We start from the raw sequence: 12,130 nt of genomic DNA, 5'->3' as shown, positions 1-12,130 counted from the left end.
AGCTGAATGATTTAGAACTTGTTTAGAAATATTTCAGAAGATACAAGGACATAAAGGTGTAGATGAAAAGACGGGCATAAATGGACACAATGTGAACCTTGCTGATGAATACAAGCATACTTCAACAGTTCATGGGAAAAACTAAATTAAAAGATGAGTTCATTTAGGTACAAAAAGATTCTGAACTCCGTGCAGTTTTTCATACTATGCATTTTCTATGAATTTTCTAAAGTCCCTGGCAGTATGTGAATATTTCTTTTGGTAGTCTATTTTTGATAAATATTTGACAGTTCACACAATAAAAAGCCAAAATAAACTAATAAAAGAAAAACCTGGCCGGCGCTGCGGCTCACTAGGCTAATCCTCCGCCTTGCAGCGCCAGCACACCAGGTTCTAGTTCCGGTCGGGGCGCTGGATTCTGTCCCGGTTGCCCCTCTTCCAGGCCAGCTCTCTGCTATGGCCCGGGAGTGCAGTGGAGGATGGCCCAAGTCCTTGGGCCCTGCACCCCATGGGAGACCAGGAGAAGCACCTGGCTCCTGCCATCAGATCAGCGCGGTGCGCCAGCTGCAGCGCACCAGCCGTGGCGGCCATTGGAGGGTGAACCAACGGCAAAGGAAGACCTTTCTCTCTGTCTCTCTCTCTCACTGTCCACTCTGCCTGTCAAAAAAAAAAAAAAAAAAACCTCTTTCAGAGTGGACCTTGGCTTTGTGCTTTAGTCACTGAAATGTTAAGGTCTATCCATATTTCAAGTAATTGCAAGATCATAGCAATACAAGTTAGCAACACAATTTTCATAGATGCCTGCCATGTGAACAGAGCTGTCCGATTCATGGGGCCCACACCAGAGCCCACACTGAAAGTACTGATACCACCTTACAAATGGAAAAGTGAGGCTCAGAGAGGGAGGTGATCCTCCGAAGAGCGAAGAGTTAGCAGAAGGGTCAGGCCAGGATGAGTTCTTTCTGAGATAGCAATGTTTTCTGAACGTCCTATGTAGCAGCCATGCAGCTAGCAACTCCAGTCTGGACCTTCTGCCAACTCCAATCTCAGCACAGCCTCTCTGCTGAGCCAGGTGGGACAGAGTCCTGAACTTCCAAGTTGCCCTTTATACCTTCTCCCCAGAGGGGCAGGCTTCCCGGAAGGGGGAGAACCAAGTTTAATGGACACTGAAGCCCACCCAATTTGAGATCCCTAAATTACAAGTACAAAATTAGATAACAGTATGCAATATTTTTGAACAACAAAAAACAACAAATGCCTGACTCCTTAGTGATTCGGGACCCTTTCTTTGATATCTCCTTTAGGTAATCAATTAGAGATGCACATACAGGGGCCAGCGCTTTGGCATAGTGGGCTAAGCCTCTGCTTGCAGCGCTCACATCCCATATGTGCGCCGGTTTTAGTCTTGGCTGCTCCTTTTCTGATCCGGCTCTCTGCTAGGGACTGGGAAAGCAACAGAGGATGGCCCAAGTGCTTGGGCCCCTGCACCCGTGTAGGAGACCCAGAAAAATCTCCTGGCTCTTGGCTTCGAATCAGCCAGACCCAGAAGAAGCTCCTGGCTCAGTCCTGGCTATTGCGGCCATCTGGGGAGCAAACCAGCAGAGGGAAGGTTGCTCCCTCTCTGTCTCTCCCTGCCTCTCTGTAACTCCACCTTTTGAATAAATAAAATGAATCTAAAACACACAAAAAAAGAAATGCACACGTAGAATTTCAACCTGGCTACTCCTTCCCTCCTAGAAAGTGATTTGCAAAACTCCCCATCCATGTACACACTGGGGCCTACATGAGACAGAGACCACAAAGCATAAACATTTGCTTCTGCTTAAATCCACCTCTAGTGTCTATAAAGCACTACTCTAAGGTTGTCTTTCTGCTCACCTCTTTAGGACTCACTGAATTAGCCAGTCCCTCACTGAATTAGCCAAGTCCCCTCCCACACCCTCTCAACATTACATGGTTGTTTGGAAAATCTGAAACCAGGTCATGGTCCTTGTATTAAAACAGGTTCATTGCTGCCCTCTGCCAGATTCCTGTGTGCCAGGCACCATGCTGGGCACTGGAGGTGGGAATTAGCCCATTTCAGATGTGCAAAAGGGAAGCTGAATGCATCAATTACAACCTCAAGGCCACATAGCCAATAAGAAATAAAGCCAAGATTCCATTAGAAGGAATGGAAAGGAAAGAGGGAGAGAACCAAAGCAAGTGTCATTCCTTTCCCCATTAGACAGAGGGCACTTTTAGGAATTGGCTCACAGGGTTATGCAGGTCCCAAGTCTGCAACTGACAAGCTGGAGACCCAAGAGAGTGGCAGTGTAGTTCCAGTCCAAAGGCCAGGCAACAGGAAAAGCCAGTGTTTCCGTGGAGTCCCAAGACAGGAGAAACCAATGTTCCAGCTCCAGGCACTCAGGCAGGAAGGATTCTCTCTTATTCATGGAAGGATCAGCCTTTTTGTTCTATTCAAGCCTGCAACTGATTGGATAAGACCCACCCACACTGGGGAGAACAATCCACTGTACTCAGTCTACCAATTAAAACACTAATCTCATGGCAAACACACCCAAAAGACTTGTGGCCCAGTCAAGCTGATATAGAAAATCAACCATCACACCCTCTGACTTAAAACTATAAAAGGGCACATTAAATCTGGAGAAATCTCAGGAAGGAAGTTTTTACTGCCATTGGCTTAGCACTACTGGGGGTGCAAGGGAAATGTCAAACACTCACCAACGCCATGGTTCCTTCCCATGATCTCAACTTAATGTGTGTGCACGCAAGCAGCACATGCAGTTATATTCATGGCATGTATCAAGGGCACTGCGTTAGACACTTCACAAAACTCATGGCTTCTTCCTCTTCCTGGAAATATTTTGAGTCTTACTGCATTAAAAATGTCTTTCTATATTTATAATAGTTTGATATTTTGGGGCCTTGCTAATCCAAGAGACCCTTTCCCTGCCAGATTAGCTAACTCCTAGAGATGGTAAATTACTTGCTATGAGCATACCTTTGATAGATAAATCAACCAATCCAGAGCCCATACCCTAAACCACCCCTCTCTGGCTTTTACTACACTCCAGGAGGCCATATTCCTCTGGCCCAAACCTCCTAGGTCCAGGCAGCACGCAACCAGAGGCAGCCCTGCACCCCATAGCCCTCTAAAATTATCCAAACCAGCCCATCCCAAACCTGTTGAGGCATTTCCCCAGCCTCATGAAAGCCACAGTATAGACTTTGGCCAGTGTTTCCCCTCCCCTTTCCTGTTTCCTCACCCTCAAAGGAGCTTCCACATATAGCAAAACATGATATGTTATATCCGTTGTTTAATTTCTTTAAAAAAAAAAAAAGATTTATTTCTTCATTTTGAAAGAGTTACAGAGAGAGAGAAAGGTCTTCTATCCACCAGTTCACTCCCCAGTCACAACAGCCAGGGCTGGGCCAGGCCGAAGCCAGTAACCAGGAGCTTCTTCTGGGTTCCCACGTGGGTACAGGGGCCCAAACATTTGGGCCATCCTCTGCTGCTTTCCCAGGCCATTAGCAGGGAGCTGGTCAGAAGTGGAGGAGACACCAGCTGGCACCCATATGGGATGCCAGCATCACAGGCAGTGGCTTAACCTGCTATACCCCAACACTGGCCCAATCCCTTTTTCTAGTGTGCAAAAATTTCTTCCTTCATGATAGTCATCTGCCAATCTGTTGGTTTCATCATACCTAATTGAAACAAGTCTCAGGTATATTCTAATACACCTAAATTAAAATGCAGGCACAAACCATTCAGTCAGATGGAAGATTTTTACATGTTTTAACAAATATTTGCTCTGTTCCTTCTCCTTATATATGTGCTGAACTGTTAGTGGCATTTAAAAAGCAATATAGGAAGGAGTTCCAAGATGGTGGGGTAGGGAGGGAGCTAACTGCTCTAGCCCAGGAGAAGATTTTTTTTTTTTTTTTTGACAGGCAGAGTGGACAGTGAGAGAGAGAGACAGAGAGAAAGGTCTTCCTTTTGCCGTTGGTTCACCCTCCAATGGCCGCCGCGGCCGGCGCGCTGCGGCCAGCGCACCGCGCTGATCCGGTGGCAGGAGCCAGGAGCCAGGTGCTTTTCCCGGTCTCCCATGGGGTGCAAGACCCAAGCACCTGGGCCATCCTCCACTGCACTCCCTGGCCACAGCAGAGAGCTGGCCTGGAAGAGGGGCAACCGGGACAGAATCCGGCGCCCCAACCGGGACTAGAACCCGGTGTGCCGGCGCCGCAAGGCGGAGGATTAGCCTAGTGAGCCGCGGCGCCGGCCAGGAGAAGATATTTTTAAAAAAGTGGAAATAGGGCCGGCGCCATGGCTAAATAGGCTAATCCTCCACCTAGCGGCGCTGGCACACCGGGTTCTAGTCCCGGTCGGGGCACCGGATTCTTTCCCGGTTGCCCTTCTTCCAGGCCAGCTCTCTGCTGTAGCCCGGGAAGGCAGTGGAGGATGGCCCAAGTGCTTGGGCCCTGCACCCCATGGGAGACCAGGAGAAGCACCTGGTTCCTGCCATCGGATCAGCGCGGTGCGCCAGCCGCAGCGCACCAGCCGTGGCGGCCATTGGAGGGTGAACCAACGGCAAAGGAAGACCTTTCTCTCTGTCTCTCTCTCTCACTGTCCACTCTGCCTGTCAAAAAAAAAAAAAGTGGAGATAGTGTAGTTTCAGGGAAGAGTTAGGGGGAAAAAAGGCAGAGGAAACTCTACTGAAATTAGAGGGACACGGTGGACCTACATGGAGGGCATGGGTGCCCATGGCTCAGGACTCCAACAGCCAAGAGCCTACACACCAGCACTGGAAAGTGAGGTGAAACCAGACCGCAGCATCCCAAAGCCACTGGTGAAAAAGTGGCAGGAAGAGTCTTGAGGGAACCAGGCTTGGAGCTCCTAGGGGAAAGTGTACCAGCCAAACTAGAGGAGGGGAAAAAAAAAAAAAAAAAAAAAAGGACAGACACGTTTCTCTCTCTCCAATCACCTTACAAAGGCATACAAGCTGATAGAGTGGACACCATTTTGGACATATGTTAACTGCTGTGCCAGCTTGTGTCTGCACATGGCAATCAGCCGAGTGGAGACTCTTAACTGATGGGGAGCTATAACAGGCAGCTAGGAACTTGTGTCTGTGTGAAGCCTCTAAACTAGGACTGTGGGGGAAAAAAAAAAAACGGAGGGTGTGTGGAAGAACTCATGGTGTGGCTGGGACTTGGAGCAGTCTCAGAGGGAGATGCCACAAGCTTGGGGGTTCCTGGTTACCTGGTGACAGACATTGCTGGGGAATCTGAACTTACACTGAAGACTGCACAAATCCTTTGTGTGGTCCTTGGGACAGAGTGGACAAATATTATACCCACTGGGGCTAGCGCTCAGGCTCTGGTCTCTATTGAGGAGAGCTCAGCTGAGCAGAATATACCTCCCTTCCGATTAAAAAAAGAGAGAAGGCCAGCGCCGCAGCTCAATAGGCTAATCCTCCACCTAGCGGCACCAGCACACCAGGTTCTAGTCCCGGTCAGGGCACCAGATTCTGTCCCGGTTGCCCCTCTTCCAGGCCAGCTCTCTGTTGTGGCCCGGGAGTGCAGTGGAGGATGGCCCAAGTGCTAGGGCCCTGCACCCCATGGGAGACCAGGAAAAGCACCTGGCTCCTGGCAACTGCCTTCGGATAGGTGCTGTGTGCCGGCCGCAGCGCGCCGGCCGCGCCGGCCATTGGAGGGTGAACCAACAGCAAAAACAAAGACCTTTCTCTCTCTCTCTCTCTCTCACTGTCCACTCTGCCTGTAAAAAAAAAGAGAGAGAGAGAGAGATTTACCGTGCTAAACCTGGGTGTATCACCTTAGGCACACCCTTAACCCTGGAGAACTGAAAAGAGCTCTCTGGATATACCCACTACAAGCCTCTAGAGATTCACTGAAAGCAGACATTCCACTTATCTACTGAGTCATAGTACACAATAAAATCAGCCACGGCAAAAAAAAAAAAAAGAAGAAGAAGAAGAAGAAGAAGACAACGAAGAAACGAAGAAACCAACGGTTATCTCCACAAATGCCGAACAACAAATGCAATAAGAATAAGGAAGACAACATTTTGCCCCCAAAGGAACACCAATCCAAGAAACAAAAATAAGGAAGACAACATGATGCCCCCAAAAGAACACGACACTTCAATACTAGATTGTGAAGACAAGGAGATGGAAGAAATGGAGCTCAAAAAATTGATCGTAAGATTACATAGACATAGGCCGGCGCCGCGGCTCACTAGGCTAATCCTCCGCCTAGCGGCGCCGGCACACTGGGTTCTAGTCCCGGTTGGGGCGCCGGATTCTGTCCCGGTTGCCCCTCTTCCAGGCCAGCTCTCTGCTGTGGCCAGGGAGTGCAGTGGAGGATGGCCCAGGTGCTTGGGCCCTGCACCCCATGGGAGACCAGGAAAAGCACCTGGCTCCTGGCTCCTGCCATCGGATCAGCGTGGTGCGCTGGCCGCAGCGCGCCGGCCGCGGCGGCCATTGGAGGGTGAACCAACAGCAAAGGAAGACCTTTCTCTCTGTCTCTCTCTCTCACTGTCCACTCTGCCTGTCAAAAAAAAAAATTTTTAAAAAAAAAGATTACATAGACATAATCAAAAGCAAACACACAGACTACTAAAATCCATGCAGGACACGAAAGAAAATTTCTCCCATGAAATTGAGATCTTAAAGAGGAATCAAAATGAAATGAAGAATTTCATAGAACATGAAATTGAGATCTTAAAGAGAAATCAAAATGAAATGAAAAATTCAATAGAACAAATAAAAAATGCAGTGGAGAGCCTTAAAAACAGAATCAATGAAGCAGAAGAGAGAATATCAGACTTAAAAGACAAAGCAGAGGAAAGTATACAGTCAAATCAAAGACAAGAAGGGAAATTAGAAAACTAAAAAACACTGTTGGGAATCTAGATACTATTTTTTTTAAACTTTATGTAGTAAATATAAATTTCCAAAGTACAGTTTATGGATTACAATGGCTTTCCCCCCCATAACTTCCCTTCCACCCACAACCCTCCCGTCTCCCACTCCCTCTCCCATTCCATTCACATCAAGATTCATTTTCAATTATCTTTATATACAGAAGATCGATTTAGTATATATTAAGTAAAGATTTCATCAGTTTGCACCCCCACAGAACATAAAGTGTAAAATACTGTCTGAATACTAGTTATAGCATTAATTCACATTGAACAACACATTAAGGACAGAGATCTTACATGAGGAGAAAGTGCACAGTGATGCCTGTTGTTGACTTAACAATTTGACACTCTTGTTTATGGTGTCAGTAATCTCCCTAGGCTCTTGTCATAAGTTGTCAAGGCTATGGAAGCCTTTTGAGTTCGCCGACTTCGATCCTATTTAGACAAGGTCATAGTCAAAGTAGAAGTTCTTTCCTCCCTTCAGAGAAAGGTACCTCCTCCTTTGATGGCCAGTTCTTTCCACTGGGATCTCACTCGCAGAGATCTTTCATTTAGGTTTTTTTTTTTTTTTTTTTTCCAGAGTGTCTTGGCTTTCCATGCCTGAAATACTCTCATGGGCTCTTCAGCCAGATCCGAATGCCTTAAGGGCTGATTCTGAGGCCAGAAGGCTGTTTAGGACATCTTCCATTCTATGAGTCTGCTGTGCATCCCACTTCCCATGATGGATTGTTCTCTCCCTTTTTGATTCTATCAGTTAGTATTAGCAGACACTAGTCTTGTTTGTGTGATCCCTTTAACTCTTAGACCCATCAGTATGATCAATTGTGAACTGAAATTGATCACTTGGACTAGTGAGATGGCATTGGTACATGCAACCTTGATGGGATTGTATTGGAATCCCCTGGCACATTTCTAACTCCACCATTTGGGGCAAGTCCGATTGAGCATGACCCAAATTGTACATCTCCTCCCTCTCTTATTCCCACTATTATATTTAACAGGGATCACTTTTCAGTTAAATTTAAACACCTAAGAATAATTGTGTGTTAATTACAGGGGTCAACCAATAGTATTAACTAGAACAAAAAAAAATACTAAAAGGGATAAAGTATTAAATTGTACATAGGCCGGCGCCGCAGCTCTCTAGGCTAATCCTCCGCCTTGCGGCACCGGCACACCGGGTTCTAGTCCCAGTCGGGGCGCCAGATGCTGTCCCGGTTGCCCCTCTTCCAGGCCAGCTCTCTGCTGTGGCCAGGGAGTACAGTGGAGGATGGCCCAAGTACTTGGGCCCTGCACCCCATGGGAGACCAGGGTAAGTACCTGGCTCCTGCCATCGGATCAGTGCGGTGCGCCGGTTGCAGCGCACCGGCCACGCCGGCCATTGGAGGGTGAACCAATGGCAAAAGGAAGACCTTTCTCTCTGTCTCTCTCTCTCATTGTCCACTCTGCCTGTCAAAAAAATAAATAAATAAATAAAAAATATTTTTTAATTTAAATTGTACATCAACAGTCAGGACAAGGACTGATCAAGTCACTGTTTCTCATAGTGTCCCTTTCACTTCAACAGGTTTCCTTTTTGGTGCTTGGTTAGTTGTCACCGATCAGGGAGAACATATGATATTTGTCCCTTTGGGACTGGCTTAATTCACTCAGCATGATGTTTTCCAGATGGGAATCTAGATACTATTAAAAAAAAATTAGGTTCTAGGAGTTCCTGAAGGCATGGAGAGAGAAAAAGAATTAGAAGGACTTTTTAGTGAAATATGAGTAGAAAACTTTCTGGGTTTAGAGAAAGAAAGGGACATCCAAGTACAGGAAACACATAGAACTCCCATTAAACATGACCAGAAAAATTCCTTGCCATGACACAATATCAACAAACTCACAACAGTGAAACATAAAGGGAAGATTCTGGCCAGTGCCGTGGCTCACTAGGCTAATCCTCCACCTACAGCGCCAATACCCCAAGTTCTAGTCCTGGTTGCTCCTCTTCCAGTCCAGCTCTCTGCTGTGGTCTGGGAAGGCAGTGCAGGATGGCCCAGGTGCTTGGGCGCTGCACTCACATGGGAGACCAGGAGGAAGCACCTGGCTCCTGGCTTCGGATTGGCGCAGCGTGCCGGCTGTAGCGGCCATTTGGGGGAGTAAACCAACGGAAGGAAGACCTTTCTCTCTGTCTCTCTCTCTGTCTAACTCTGCCTGTCAAAAAAATAAAGTAATAAAGAAAAGATTCTAAAATGTGCACAAGAGAAATGCAAGATTACTTTCAGAGGATCTCCAATTAGACTCAAAGCTGACTTCTCATCAGAAACCCTACAGGCTTAGAGAGAATGGTGAGATATAGTCCAAGTCTTAAGAGAAAAAAGCTGTCATCCCAGATTATACCCTGCAAAGCTCTCATTTGAGAATGAAGGTGAAATAAAGACCTGTCATAACAAACAGAAATTGAAATAATTTGTCACCACCCATCTAGCCCTGCAAAAGATGCTTAAGGATGTGTTGCACTCAGAAACACAGAAACATGATCATCGCTACGAAAGAAAGTAAGGAAGAAAATATCTCAGTAAAAGATCAAAATAAGTTCAAAGTATAAATTAGGAATATCGTTGGGAAAATGGCAGGGCAAAGTCATTACTTATCAAGAGTTACCTTGAGTATAAATAGCCTCAACTCCCCAGTTAAAAGACACAGACTGGCTGAATGGATTAAAAACAAAATCCATCTATTTGCTGCCTACAAGAAACACATCTCACCAACAAAAATACATGCAAACTGAAAGTGAAAACATGGAAAAAGATATTTCATGCTAACAGAAACAAAAAAAGAGCTGCTGTAGCCATCCTAATATCAGACAAAATAGGCTTCAACAGAAAAACTGTTAAAAGTGACAAAGAAGGGCACTATGCAATGATTAAGAGATGAATTCAATAGGAAGATGTGACTATTGTAAACATATATGCACCTAACTACAGGGCACCTGGCTATTTAAAAGAAATGTTGCCAGTGCCGCGACTCAATAGGCTAATCCTCCACCTAGCGGCGCCGGCATACCGGGTTCAAGTCCCGGTCGGGGCGCCGGATTCTGTCCCGGTTGCCCCTCTTCCAGGCCAGCTCTCTGCTGTGGCCAGGGAGTGCAGTGGAGGATGGCCCAGGTGCTTGGGCCCTGCACCCCATGGGAGACCAGGAGAAGCACCTGGCTCCTGCATTCAGATCAGTGCGGTGCACCGACCACAGCGCACTGGCCATGGCGGCCAATGGAGGGTGAACCAACGGCAAAAGGAAGACCTTTCTCTCTGTCTCTCTCTTTCACTATCCACTCTGCCTGTCAAAAAAAAAAGAAAGAAAGAAATGTTAAGGGACCTAAAGGGAGACACAGACTCCAATATATAGTAATGAGGGACTTCAATACTCTACTTTCAGCAATGGATAGATCAACCAGACAGAAAATCAGCCAGGAAACAACAGAGTTAATCAACACTGTAAATCAAATGGACCTAACAGACATCTACAGAACTTTTCATCCTACAGATGGAGAATACACATTCTTCTCACCATTGCATGGAACTTCCTCTAGGATAGACCACATGCTAGGCCATAAAGCAAGTCTCAACAAATTCAACAAATCGAAATCATACCATGCACCTTCTCCGACCACAATGGAATGAAGCTGTAAATCAACAATTCAAGAATCTCTAGAACATATGTAAACACATGGAGACTGAACAAGATGCTCCTGAATGAACAGTCATTCAAGAAATCAAAAAATTTCTGAAAATAAATGAAGATGACAATGCAACATATCAAAACTTATTGGAGGGGCTGGCAGTATGGCATAGCAGGTAAAGCCACCACCTGCAGTGCTGGCATCCAATATGGGCGCTGGTTGGAGTCCTGGCTGCTCCACTTACTATCCAGTTCTCTGCTATGGCCTTGGAAAGCAGTAGAGGATGGCCCAAGCATTTGAGCCCCTGCACCCGCATGGGAGACCCGGAAGAAGCTTCTGGCTCCTGGCTTCAGATCAGCGCAGCTCTGGCCACTGCAGCCAATTGGGGAGTGAGCCAGAGGATGGAAGATCTCTCTCTCTCTCCCCCCCCCATTCTTTCTCTGTGTAACTCTGACTTTCAAGTAAAATAAAGAAATCTTAAAAAAAAAAACTTATGAGATACAGCAAAAGCAGTGTCAAGAGGAACATTTATAGCAGTTGGTGCCTACATCAAGAAATTGGAAAGGCACCAAATAATTGAGCTATCAATGCATCTCAAGGATGTAGAAAAACAACAGCAAACCAAACTCAAAACTAGTAGAAGAAAAGAAATAATTAAAATTAGTGAATAAACAAAATTGAAACAAAAAAATACAAAAGATCAGCAAAATGAAGTTAGTTTTGTGAAAAAATAAACAAAACTGACATACCATTGGCCCAACTAACCAAAAAAAAGACCCAAATCAATAAAATTAGAGATGAAAAAGGAAAAGTAACAACAGACATCACAGAAATAAAAAGAATCATCAGAAATTACTACAAAGAACTGTATGCCAACAAATCAGGAAACCTAGAAGAAATGGATAGATTCCTGAACACATACAACCTACTTAAATGGAGCCACGAAGACAAAGAAAATCTAAACAGACCAATGACCAAGATGGAAATTGAATATAGACCCTCCCAACAAAGAAAAGCCCAGGACTATATGACTTCACTGCTGAATTCTACTAGATATTTAAAGAATTAACTCCAATTCTTCTCAAGTTATTCAAAATAATTGAAAAGGAGGGAATCCTCACAAACTCCTTTTATGAAGCCAGTGGCACCTTAGTTCCTAAACCTGAAAAAGATACAACAGAGAAAGAGAACTACAGACCAACTTCTCTAATGAACACAGACACAAAAATCCTCGACAAAATACTAGTCAATTGAATCCAACAACACTCTTCACCCAGACTAAGTGGGATTTATCCCTGCTATGCAAGGATGGTTCAACATTTGCAAATCAAGCAATGTGACACATCACATTAACAAATTGAAGAAAAAAAAATATGATTATCTCAATAGATGCAGAGAAAGCATATGATAAAATACAGCACCCTTTCATGATGAAAACTTTAAGCAAATTGGGTATAGAAAGAAAATTCCTCAACACAATCAAGGTAATATATGACAAACTCACAGCCAGTGTCCTATTGAAT

At 45.4% G+C, this 12,130-nt stretch overlaps 1 protein-coding gene across 4 annotated transcripts in view; it reads right to left on the bottom strand.

Moving 5' to 3' along the window:
- The window catches only part of SQOR (sulfide quinone oxidoreductase), a 68,177-nt gene that overhangs the window by 39,262 nt on the left and 16,785 nt on the right, over positions 1-12,130 (bottom strand). Inside the window, exon 1 of one of the 4 annotated variants that reach the window (XM_070054133.1) lies at positions 2,254-2,371. The exons of the other annotated variants lie outside the window; for them this stretch is intronic. The gene's annotated coding sequence lies outside the window, so the exon portion shown is untranslated. Of the gene's footprint in view, positions 1-2,253; positions 2,372-12,130 lie in introns of those variants that run through there. 4 annotated transcript variants of the gene reach the window in all.

The sequence above is a fragment of the Oryctolagus cuniculus genome, chromosome 12 (genome assembly GCF_964237555.1).
Source record: "Oryctolagus cuniculus chromosome 12, mOryCun1.1, whole genome shotgun sequence".
Lineage (NCBI taxonomy): Eukaryota > Metazoa > Chordata > Mammalia > Lagomorpha > Leporidae > Oryctolagus > Oryctolagus cuniculus.
Note: the sequence above shows the minus strand (reverse complement) of the source record. Positions and strands in the feature narration are given on the sequence as shown.